The 12,470-nt window shown below is 39.4% G+C and overlaps 1 protein-coding gene across 2 annotated transcripts in view; it reads left to right on the forward strand.

The window, feature by feature from the left end:
* Positions 1–12,470, forward strand: part of MOXD1 (monooxygenase DBH like 1) — an 85,303-nt gene that overhangs the window by 46,992 nt on the left and 25,841 nt on the right. The window lies entirely within an intron of this gene.

Raw genomic sequence — 12,470 nt, forward strand, 5'->3', positions numbered from 1 at the left:
CATACATTCTCATAGGAGCCTCAGTTTCTGTTTTTGTTTATCACTTTGATTTCAAACATATATACATATCAATTTACCTTTGAGAAATTTCCCTTAATTTCTTACCGAGCTTATCAGTACATTTGAAGGTATGTTTAAGTTTTGAGAATCCAGATGTTTTCCAACTGAGGAGTGTTTAAAACAGCTAGCTATCCTACTGAAAGTTCAAGCTCTGATGGATACATTTAGTTTTGCCGGATTCAGGATTGAGGAGGCTGGAATGCCATGACCACAGGAGCAGAGAGCAGATCTTCCTAGTAATGTTTGAGGGTCTTGTGACACGATCCTATGGGGCATGGGTAGGAGGTTGAAAAGTGAGTTCCTCTTGAGGCAAAGAGGAACTATTGCATTCTGACTAGAGGAATGGCATGATTTGTTGTTGAGATTTTAGAATACAGAAGGTTAGAGATAGGAGTTTAGCCTCTAATCTAGGACAAGTATACGTGACAGGAAAAGACAGCCTCCACTGGGAGAGTGGCTTGGGAAATAAGGAGAGAATACACACAAGTGTTGTTGTAGAGGGGGAAGTTGAAACACTTGGCAGCTCACTTGATGTTAGGGGTTAAGACTTTAATAAAAATCCAAAGGAAGTGATGGTTCGTGGGGGAGAGAAGATGACGAGTTCTTTCTTGGAAGCATTATCATAACTCGATTTATCAGATCATTTTTAGGTTTCTTCTTTCAACTGCCAAGAAAGGAGATTGGCCACATTTCTGAAACTGCACATTTCTCTCATAATATGAATACTTATGAAGGTTGTGAATAATGAAGTCTATACTGAGTGTGGCTTTTATCTGATTGAGAAGAATATGGAATAAATCACCCATGCTTTTTATGTTTCTCTCATAAATAGATCCATTTGTTGTGTAATTACTATAACAGCAGACCTAAGAATATTTAAGCTCTGCTGAAAAGTATTGATTGCAAAAGTTATTTGAGATTTAATTTAAAGAAGATGGAGACCATGTTTAGGAAAAAGAAGATCAGACCTGTTAAGACTAATGACCCGTGAGTTATTCCTTGAGACTCTGAATGCCTGAGTTTGTCATTCAGGTCACCATTGAGTGCCTAGTGAGAAGAGAGAAATGTGCTGGATTTAGTGGGGGCAAAGAGGAACAACAAAGTAAAAATGACAGTATGCTAATTAATTCTGGGCGGTTGTTATTATAAATGATGTTATTTTCTATAGGTATAAACTTTTTAAAATCAGAAGCAAGCAAATAACTTAAAAGATTGATGAGATACTTGCTTTGCTTTCCAGAAACCTACATCTAGAGGAGAAGACTTATTTATTCAAATAGCTAGAAGGCAGCAGGAGACTGAAGGGCTTTGAAAAGGTGAATTCAGTGTGATCCTGTTTACTAAGCTAAGCGAAGGCTTCGTGGAGGAGGGGTTATCCATCTACAGTGGAGGTTCACCCACAGAAGAGCAGTGTTAACTCAGCCATAGCCTGAGTGAGACACTCTTCGTTTTGTTGTTTTCCCCTTTTCATGGAATTGCCCTATAAATGAGGACTTCTTTTTATGGAGGCCTCATGTTTAAACATGTAGAGAATAAGAAAGAAACAAAGAGGGGAGCCAGAATTACAAAAGCCATCCGCTGGTATTTGTTTAATTTTCCTGAAATATAAAGACTATACATACGTATTTCTTTTAATCTTAAATTTTTTTTTAATTAAAAATTAAAAAAAAAAACTTTTGACCACATGGCATGCGGGATCTTAGTTCCCCGACCAGGGATGGAACCCGTGCCCCCTGCAGTGGAAGCACGGAGTCTCAACCACTGGACCACCAGGGAAGTCCCCATATGTATTTCTTAATTATAGTAATGGCTAATCACACATTCTGTGAGATCACCTTCGTTTTTATTATTTTTATAATCCCTTTTCCAACCAGAGGGCAAATTCCATAAATAAAGTCAAATGACTCTTTGAAACAGTACTGTAGTGTTAAAGTACAAAATTATTTTTGAGCCTTATTCCAATTCTTTTTCTAACCATAGCTCCCCCTTCAGACCCCCACTGCAGTCTGTGTGGATAAGAAAGGGAGACAAGAACTGTCCCCCAGAGAATGAGACTTAAGCTGGTCAGCCCTGGGTGCAAATTCAAGCCTGCTAGTCAGCAGCTGTGTGAGTTTGTTCCATTGACTTAACTGTGCCTCAATTTCCTTGTCTATAAAATGAGACAATAATACCTGTCTCTGGATGGTATGAAGATGAAATGAAATTAAATGTGATAGTATGTGTAATGTGCTTGGTACACATAAATACAATTTATAGCTATTACTGATGCTATAGCACCTATATATTTCCTATGGGATGCATCTTTTTACCTGACCTTAGAAGTTAAGCCCCAGGACAGTTGTGCCATGCTCATCCTTAGACCTTCAGTTCTGGGTACAGTTCCTGACAGTGGTGCTTAATGAATGCTTGTTGGATGAATGACTCAAATCTAAATTCAGGTCAGTGATGGTGAATTATAAACAATGTTCAGTAAAGTATCTCTTATCCCTGAAACAAATGAACTTTGAATGTGTGGCACTGTGGATTATGTATCTAATTTATGGGCTGAACTGAACAGTTCTGCTGGGCTACTTGTAGACACTTCATAGAAAGGGCCAAAATTCAATGAAGTGAATTATGATTTGGAAACCTGCATTTACTACCAGCTCTAAAGTGACATTATTTTGTATCTTAGAGAAAAATACTTAACATCAGTTTCTCCTACTTTCATTACAAGATAAAAAAATAGACTATGCCTTAAACTTTAATTTAAATTTAAAGAGCAGTGAATTCTACACCTCTGGATAAAAGCCAACATAGGATTCTGCATGAGGCAGTGTTATTCATTTGTATTGCTTACAATTACATCTAATCTTTAAACTATGCCTGAAGGAATAAAAAATGCCATGTAATGATTATTTCCGTACTCCTAGAGGAAAAAAAAAAGTTGGCCCATCTATTAAATTTCTCCAGGAAAAACAATCCTTAAATTATGATGAATCAATGCTAAAATAATACACTTTACTTAAATCTGCCAAAATTATTATGATAAATTATATATAAACACAGGTACTAGAAGTTTCAGAAAAAAAAAAAAAAAAAAAATTGCAGAATTAAATCAGTTATTTTTTACATGTAAGTTGTATTGGGCTATATGAAAAACTAAATTTTTTCTTTACCCTAATTTGGGGCTATGGCATTTTATCATGTGGATCATCTGTTAGTAATTGAGTTCCGTCCTTTCATGGATGGAATTATTAGGCCTTTAAACCATTAAAAAAAAAACCCCCACACACAACAACAACAAAAACAAAAAGCAGACCAGCAACTGTAGCTTCAAAGGAGACCAAAAAGCAAAAACAATCCAGGGAGACAGAAAATGTTTGATGCAGAACCAAGGAAAGGTCTCGGTGTCTTTGCTGGGACCCTCCCAGCAGGAGCTGTGTCTGTTCAGAGGTGAAGCCAACTCAGTGACATCTGCCAGTGGGCTGAAAAGTCTTGACAGCAGGTTTGGGGAAGAAAACTCTTTTATTCTAAGGGCTTAAAAATCTGGATGCTATAATTTTCAGAGGAGCAGAATGTTGTTCCATCCTGGTCAATTATTACTGTAAATAACTAATTTTAAATTAAAAAATCATGAGAGGAAACAGACTATTGTTGCACTGACTCAAGATTAGGGAAATAAATATTTTTTACATTTTTGGGGACTCTGTATTATATATTCAAGTGTAATAGCATAACACAAATGCGATATACATGTAACATTCAAGGACGTATCCTAGATAGATTATGGATAGGAAATATGAGAACTAATATTTGATGATGTTTGTATATACCATGCACTGTGTAGGAGTTTCTAATATCTCATGTGTTTCTCACAATCACCTTATGAGGTAGGAAAAAAAGACTCAATTAATTACCTTGTCAGGGGCCATTCAGCTAATAAGTGATGAACCCAGAATTCTAAAAATATATTATAAAATTAATATTTCTTCAATGTAAACAACTTAAATACCTAAGGCCATAAGTGAAAAGCAAAAAGTTCTAGTTTCTACCATTCAAGTTCTGCTTCTCATAAGCCATCATTAATGTTTTCTTGTATTTTTCTGAAATTTCCTTTACATATGCAGTCATACACCTTTATGTCTATTTCTGTTTACATTTTAAGTCCTCTCTCTTTACATATATATATTTTTCTTGTTTTTTCTTGTTTTTATTTTTATTTTATTTTAGACTTCAAAGGAATTAAACTATATATTTTGACACTTGCTTTTTACATTTAACTATCTCTTGGAAAATGTAAAATTTCACTTCAGTATGTACAGATCTATTTAATTCTTTTATGACTGTGTAGTAGTCCATTGTCTGAATTTAATATAATTTAATTAATAACATTAAATATTTTCAGTTTTCTGCTATTACATACTTCCTGTCTGTATTAGTTTGCTCAGGCTGCCATAACAAAATATCATAGACTAGGGTGGCTTAAACAGCAGATATTTATTTCCCACAGTTCTGGAGGCTACGAGGTCCAAGATCAAGATGCTAGCAAGGTAAGTTTCACTCTGAGGCCTCTTCTCTTGGGTTGTAGATGGCTCTTTTCTCATTGTGTCCTCCCATGGGAGAGAGAGAAAGAGAGAGAAAGAGAAAGAGAGCACTCTCCTGTCTCTTCTTATAAAGACACTAATCCTATTGGATTAGGGCCCTACACTTATGACCTCATTTAACCTTAATTACCTCCATAAAGGCTCTCTCTCCAAATATAGTCACTTTGGGGATGGGGACTTCAATGGATGAATTTTGGGGGGATACAGCATTCAGTCCACTCTCCGACATTGCCTTTTAACAAACTTCTAACATGTTGCCAATCTGATAGGTGAAAGAGCACGTTGTTTTCATTTCCATTTATTTAGTTATGAATGACTTTTAACATCTCTATTTGTAGCCACTTGTGTCTCTTTGCTATATACTTTTCACTCATGTAACTTTGCCTGTTTCTACTATTGTCTTTTTGTTTGTTTATCAGAGCTTTTTTATATCAAGGGAATTGGCCCTTTGCCCTTTGCCTGACATAAGTGTTGTGAATATTTTCCTCATTATTTTGGTAATTTAATGTTTACTTATCTTTGCTCAGCTGAGTGTTGCTTCCAGTTCCTCTATTAACCTATAGTCCACTTCTCCACAGTAGGAGGATGGGTCACTTTAGATAAAGTTGGAGTGTCCATGCATTTTTATTGCACTGTTTTGTCTCCCCTGTCATTCTGTGATGTTGAGCTATGTTCCTATCAGATATCCCCCATTTCTGCAGTTTTTATCCTTCATAAAACATGTTGGTCCACGTGTGTCTCTCTACCTTGCATAGGATTGGCAAAAATCCAGTTATACTCATCCCTTTGATATATGTATTGCTGCACTGAATAGCATGCACTGACTAATAGCACTGTTGGATAAGTTCTCTGAACCATTTTTCTGCAGTATGAAACAGCAAATCATATCTATTTTATATAAACAATATGTCCTTTTGATTCCATGAATTGCCAGAATCTACAGGCAAGTTTACCTAAAACTTCAATTCATTGTTTAAAAACAGCTCACACTTAGAAGTAAGTTAGAAATTGCATGTCAGAGAATAACTAACAATAACTAGTCTTGATGTTCTGTTTTCTTAATTAAAGCACAGAAATAATAAAGACTTTGAAGAAGTCTGCTCCGTGTAATGAATTGTCAACAAGTGGTAAGAAAATGAGTTGCTACTCCAAGTAGGGAGAAAAAAACTCATGTATGAAATTATTGCATCCAATAAGGAAAAAATGATAGATGTGCTAAGTTATACAGAACTGAGTAGAGTTTTCAACCTCTTACTATGAATTATTCTGTGCTAGACACATATTTTCCTTTACTTTTATAATGGATTAAAAGTTGGTTTGTATTTACATTTTATAAATAAGAACACTGAGTTTCAGTAAGGTTAAGTAATTTGCCTCAGTCACACAGCTGGTAAGCGCTGGACATTGGCTTCTTTTTTTTTTTTTTTTTAACATCTTTATTGGAGTATAATTGCTTTACAATGGTGTGTTAGTTTTTGCTTTATAACAAAGTGAATCAGTTATCCATATACATATGTTCCCATATCTCTTCCCTCTTGCGTCTCCCTCCCTCCCACCCTCCCTATCCCACCCCTCAAGGTGGTCACAAACCACCTAGCAGATCTCCCTGTGCTATGTGGCTGCTTCCCGTTTGGTAGTGTTTATATGTCCATGCCACTCTCTCACTTTGTCACAGCTTACCCTTCCCCCTCCTCATATCCTCAAGTCCATTCTCTAGTAGGTCTGTGTCTTTATTCCCATCTTACCCCTAGGTACTTCATGACCTTTTCTTTTTCTTAGATTCCATATATATGTATTAGCATACGGTATTTGTTTTTCTCTTTCTGACTTACTTCACTCTGTTTGACAGACTCTAGGTCCATCCACCTCACTACAAATAACTCAATTTCATTTCTTTTTATGGCTGAGTAATATTCCATTGTATATATGTGCCACATCTTCTTTATCCATTCATCTGTCGATGGACACTTAGGTTGCTTCCATGTCCTGGCTATTGTAAATAGAGCTGCAATGAACATTTTGGTACATGACTCTTCTTGAATTATGGTTTTCTCAGGGTATATGCCCAGTAGTGGGATTGCTGGGTCATATGGTAGTTCTATTTGTAGTTTTTTTTTTTTTTCCTTTGCGGCATGCGGGCCTCTCACCGCTGTGGCCTCTCCCGTTGTGGAGCACAGGCTCCCGACGCGCAGGCTCAGCGGCCATGGCTCACGGGCCCAGCCGCTCCGCGGCATGTGGGATCTTCCCGGACCGGGGTACGAACCTGTGTCCCCTGCACCAGCAGGCGGACTCTCAACCACTGAGCCACCAGGGAAGCCCTATTTGTAGTTTTTTAAGGAACCTCCATACTGTTCTCCATAGTGGCTGTATCAGTTTACATTCCCACCAACAGTGCAAGAGTGTTCCCTTTTCTCCACACCCTCTCCAGCATTTATTGTTTGTAGACATTGGCTTCTAAACCAAGTCTTTGGCTTCAAGCTACCGCAGAGTATTGCCTCCCAAAAGAAGTTCAGAGAAACAAGGCAAATGTGAGCCAAAATAATCAGAGAAGGAATCCAGGGAAAACAAAAGCTGGGCTTTCAAGAATGAGTAAGATTTTAACAAGCAAAGCTGAGTAAGGGGAATGTATTGGGTGGAGAAAACAGTGCTAATGAAATCATGGAGGTAAGAACGACCATGATGCATAAAGAGAAGTGATTCTTATTGATGGAAATTCATGCATATAGGGCTGCGTAACTAACACGCAGCCAATGACACAGGGCCCCGGATGTCAGAAAAAGAAGTGTAGACTTGATCAACTACCAGATGGGTGGTATGGAGCCATTGAATATTATTCAGATTTACAATGTGAAAAGTGGTAATCTGTGAAGATGGTTTGGCTGGGATATGGAGTGTGGTCCAGAAAGTAAGCTCCTAAACATTTAAGAAGATAAGTATGTGGCTATTGGTATAATTCAGGTAGGATGTGTAGGAGGTGTAGACTAGGATGAATGCTGTGACTGGAAAGTAGCTTGAAGGATATATATATATTTTTTTAACATGTACAATTGTAAGCCTAAGTATTTAAATCTATTTATTTATTTATTTATTTTTTGGCTGTGTTGGGTCTTCGTTTCTGTGTGAGGGCTTGCTCTAGTTGCGGCGAGCGGGGGCCACTCTTCATCGCGGTGCGCTGGCCTCTCACTGTCGCGGCCTCTCTTGTTGCGGAGCACAGGCTCCAGACGCGCAGGATCAGTAGTTGTGGTTCACGGGCCCGGTTGCTCCGCGGCATGTTGGATCCTCCCAGACCAGGGCTCGAACCCGTGTCCCCTGCATCGGCAGGCAGACTCTCAACCACTTTGCCACTAGGGAAGCCCAAGGGCATTTTATTGAAGTAACTTTGTTATTAACGTACCCAGATCCAATTAAGAATAATAATTAAAATAAAAGAGTAAAACAAAAGCAAAGCAGTTTTATATGGCAAGTTTCCTAAGAGAAAAAAAGATATTTTCAGATAGCACATACATAAATGCACACACATATTGATAAGTTGATGATATATAGTTGTGTGGTTATTAATCAGGACTCTTGGTTGCAAGTAACAGAAACCCAACTTGAACTAGCTTAGGAAATAGAAAGGAATGTACTGACTCATGAAATAAGAGGAAAGGTTGAATAAATAAGCCACAGAATGGCAGAGATGCAGCTGGTTTCAGGAACAGCTTAAGTTAGGTATTCAAAGACTGTCTTGTCTTTGGCACTTTTCTGTGTGCTGACTTTATTTTATCTCACTACATGCTGGCTTCTTCCACAATCTCCACCTTCTAGAAGGCAGTGGATTCTTTTTCATAGTTTGAAAATCCCCCAAAAGGATTGATGCATTGGGCACCCATCCCTGAACTGGTCAATTGTGGCTGCACGGGCATGGTCATGCATGAAGATGGTAGTTCCTAGGAGAATTCAGGATTGTAGTACGGAGTGAATTATTTCCCAGAGATCTCCTTTCCCTCAGTTTTTCCCTTTTCTTCATTTCTTTTAGTCATCTCCATCTGATTTGAACATGATTTCCTGGGCTTTAGCTGCCAAGTCCATTCAAGCTGTGACCTCTTGATGCCATATCAATAAGTCGGGTTTTGCTTTGAACCCTGAACTTTTTCAGAGTGGATTACCTGTGGGACAGTGATATCTTTCTTTTGCTCAATTTGGTTGCCTCTTAAAAGTCAGATATATTGTCATTCTCAAAGAGTTCTCCCCATCAGGGATGAAGATAAAGAGGGAGAAAGGGAGAGAGGGAAGCACATAGTCACATGACCTTATAATCATCTGTCTATACTACTAGTTCTGGCTGAAATGTTCTCATAGGCTGCATCACTTTACGAGCCAGGTGCCCTTTGGATAACCTTTGTCAGAGTTGGTTTACCTGCTCTTACATGAACAGCAACCTGTGCTTCGGGTGCGTATGTAAAGAGGGATGCCAGGAACAAGACGGGCAGGAAGAAAAGTGGTGATGCGGATTTACAAAATTTCCAGCTCATTACAGATTCCACCCATCACCTCTTTCCTTTTGTTTTAATTTTTAATTTATTAGACTGCAAGTTGGTTTTGGAGAGCTATGCTCCACTCATGTTCCAACAAGTCACATCTTAAATGGGTAGACTTGGAAGAATAAGTATAGGAAAATTGCTCATAAGAGCTCTAAACACCTCCTGTTTTTCTCACTGAGCTCAGTATACTTAGACCAGTCAAGAAGGGCATTTTATCCCCCTCTTTTTTACCCGCCAAAAATAAAAACAAAAGCAAGATAACATACATATTTAGCTATAGATAATGAATCTTATATTTTTTTACTTTTTACACTTTTTATTTTAAAATAATATCAGACTTACAAAAAGAGTTGTAAAAATAGTAGAGTTCCCTAAATGCTGACATCTTACATTTACTTAGTTTGATTATCAAAACCAGGAAATTACCCTTGATACAATATTATTAACTAATCTACAGATCTGCTCAAATAAGAGGAAACAATGTATATTTGTGATAAGTTCACATCACAAGCAAATGCAGAGACAGCCATGGCCTAGGTACAGGTGTAAAAATCTGAGAATTGTTAGTTTTTTATTTTAAAAAATTGAGATGGGGGGGCTGTATTAGATTTCTAGAGCTTCCATAATAAATGACCACAAGCTGGGTAACTTGAAACAGCAGAAATTTATTCTGTCAGAGCTCTGGCAGCCAAAAGTCCAAAATCAAGGTGTTGACCGGGCCATGCTTTCTCAGAAGGCTCTAAAGGAGAAACCTTCCTTGGCCCTTCCAGCTTCTGCTGCTTTCTGGGGTTACTCGGCTTGTGGCAACTTGACTTCAGTCTCTGCCTCTGTCTTCACATGGCCATCTCCGTGTGTGTGTGTGTGTGTGTGTGTGTGTGTGTGTGTGTGTGTGTGTGTGTGTGTGTGTATGTGTGTGTGTCTGTCTGTCTGAGTCTGAATCTCCTTCTCCTCTGTCTTCTATTAAGACACTAGTCATTGGATTTAGGACCCATCCTAAGCCAGTGGAAACTCATCTTAACTAACTACATCTGCAAAGACCCTATTTCCAGATAAGGTTACATTCTGAGGTTCCAGGTGGACATGAATTTTGGAGGAACATTGCTCAACCCAGTGTAGGGGAATTAAGCAAAAAATAAGTTTCTTTCTGCAAATGTTAGTAGTAAGGTAATTGATATTGAAAGTTGAGAAAACATGGTTACATTCAGGCTACCTTTTTAAAAAAAATAAATATATTTATTTTATTTATTTATTTTTGGCTGCATTGGGTCTTCGTTGCTGCTCACAGGCTTTCTCTAGTTGTGGCGAGCGGGGGCTACTCTTCGTTGCAGTGCGCGGGCTTCTCGTTGCGGTGGCTTCTCTTGTTGCAGAGCACAGGCTCTAGGCACGTGGGTTTCAGTAGTTGTGGCACACAGGCTTCAGTAGTTGTGGCACACGGGCTTAGTTGCTCTGGGGCATGTGGGATCTCCCTGGACCAGGGCTCGAACCTGTGCCCCCTGCATTGGCAGGCAGATTCTTAACCACTGCGCCACCAGGGAAGCCCGGAAATCCTTTTTAAGTGCTGCCCCTTATAGCACTGATAGACAAATATAAGCCTTACAGCCTTATTTGTCTCTGAAATATTTAAATACAAAAGTGTAGAACTCCACCATTGTTTCAAACAAGGCAGTGATGCAAAAGGAAAATTCTTTCCTGCAGACTGTTACCAAGAGCACAAGGAAGAGCAGTGTTGAGTGCTTGCGTTCAGCCAACAAGCAGTGTGAGTCATGGACCCCTTGTGCACCTCACTCTCCTTCCTCAGATGTACTCACTGGTCTCCGCCTCAGCCTTACTCGGGAGAAAAGAAGGATATCACAACAGGGGATAAAACTCAAGTGCTATGACTGCTTCAGATGTTTGTGGAACTGGTTGTGGCAGCAGAAGATAACGTGCAGCCGTCATTTGGTGATTGGTAGCCATGCACTGGTGTCACTAGGCTCTTAAGCATGACAGGAAGCTTTGTGGGAAATTCTCTCCTGTGCTGGGCACCATAAGCCAATGGCCCTGTCCTGCTCTCATCAAGGAGCTCACATTCCCTGGAACTTGGACCCTGCAGTGTCGGGTTATTTCCATCCATGGGGATATTCTTGGTGTCTCCCTTAATTATCCGCCATGGTCAACTTAAAATTCTCTATCAAGAAATTCTCCTCTTTTCAGGAGTTTGGTAACTCGGAATTTTCCTCCCACGTCTGTGGCCTCTTCATTCAGTAGTTATCCTTACGTATCATTCTCAGGAACTTCTCTTTCTTTGTCTCTTTCGTCTCACAGTAGAAAAAAAATTCTTTTTTTCCAAGGGCTTCACTTCTTCCAAGGCTTCTTATATTTTCTTATGATCAGTACCTAGGTTTGCCTGCAGTAAGTTTCCTTCTTGTTTTCTGAGTGTATTTTTCTTAGGAAATCCTCATTTTCTAGGCTGTACTATCCATTTGTAACCTGGAGCTTGGATTGCAATTTAATTCTCCTTAAAGCCTTCACTGGGTTTCAAGGAGAGACCTTGTTATTTGCTCTCCTTAGGAAAGAGCACAGTTAAAGGTCACAGTCTGTCTCCTCTCCCTAGAGGCTAAGGGTACTTAGACTGGGTGGCAAGGAGGGCAGGAGACTCCCCAGGCATGACGCTCCCTCCCAGTCTGGCACTGCTCCCCTGATGGCAGTATTGCATGGGGATTTTCATAGTGGCTCTGAAAGCACCTCCTGGCATTGACATCTGCCTGACAGCTGTCGGCAGCTGGCCTTATGTGAAACCCTTCATCCGCCCGCTCACTGGGAGCAACCTCCAAGGTCATTGGTGCATCTCCAACGTATCTTCCTTCAACAACGTGTTGCAGCAGAAGAGTACTGACCTTGGGGTCAGACCAGCCTAGTTTCAAATCCCCATCCACCACTTCCTAGCCATGGTACTTTGAACCTGCTGCCTAAACCTCTGAGTCTTAGTTGTCTCATCTGTAAAATGGAGACAATAACATTTACCTTATAGATTTGTTATAAATAGTAAATGAAATATGTGAAATGACTCAATAGTGGCTGGTAGTTAGTAGGCGCTAAATAAAAGACAGATGTTACTATTATTGTTCCTAGAATGCATTGTTAGCTTGGCAACTTGGTGTTGGCTTCAGCACTTCCTTTACATACAAAAGGCACTTGTTCTTAAAGAGTTTCTTTTTAAGAAGTTTATTTGAAGCTCCTCTAAGACAGGCACCACCCAGCCTCACACACTCTGCCCCCACCCTCTCTTAGCGCCCTCTTGCTGTGCCATCATGAAGGCCTC

Source organism: Physeter macrocephalus, chromosome 10, assembly GCF_002837175.3.
Source record: "Physeter macrocephalus isolate SW-GA chromosome 10, ASM283717v5, whole genome shotgun sequence".
In the NCBI taxonomy this organism is placed as follows: domain Eukaryota; kingdom Metazoa; phylum Chordata; class Mammalia; order Artiodactyla; family Physeteridae; genus Physeter; species Physeter macrocephalus.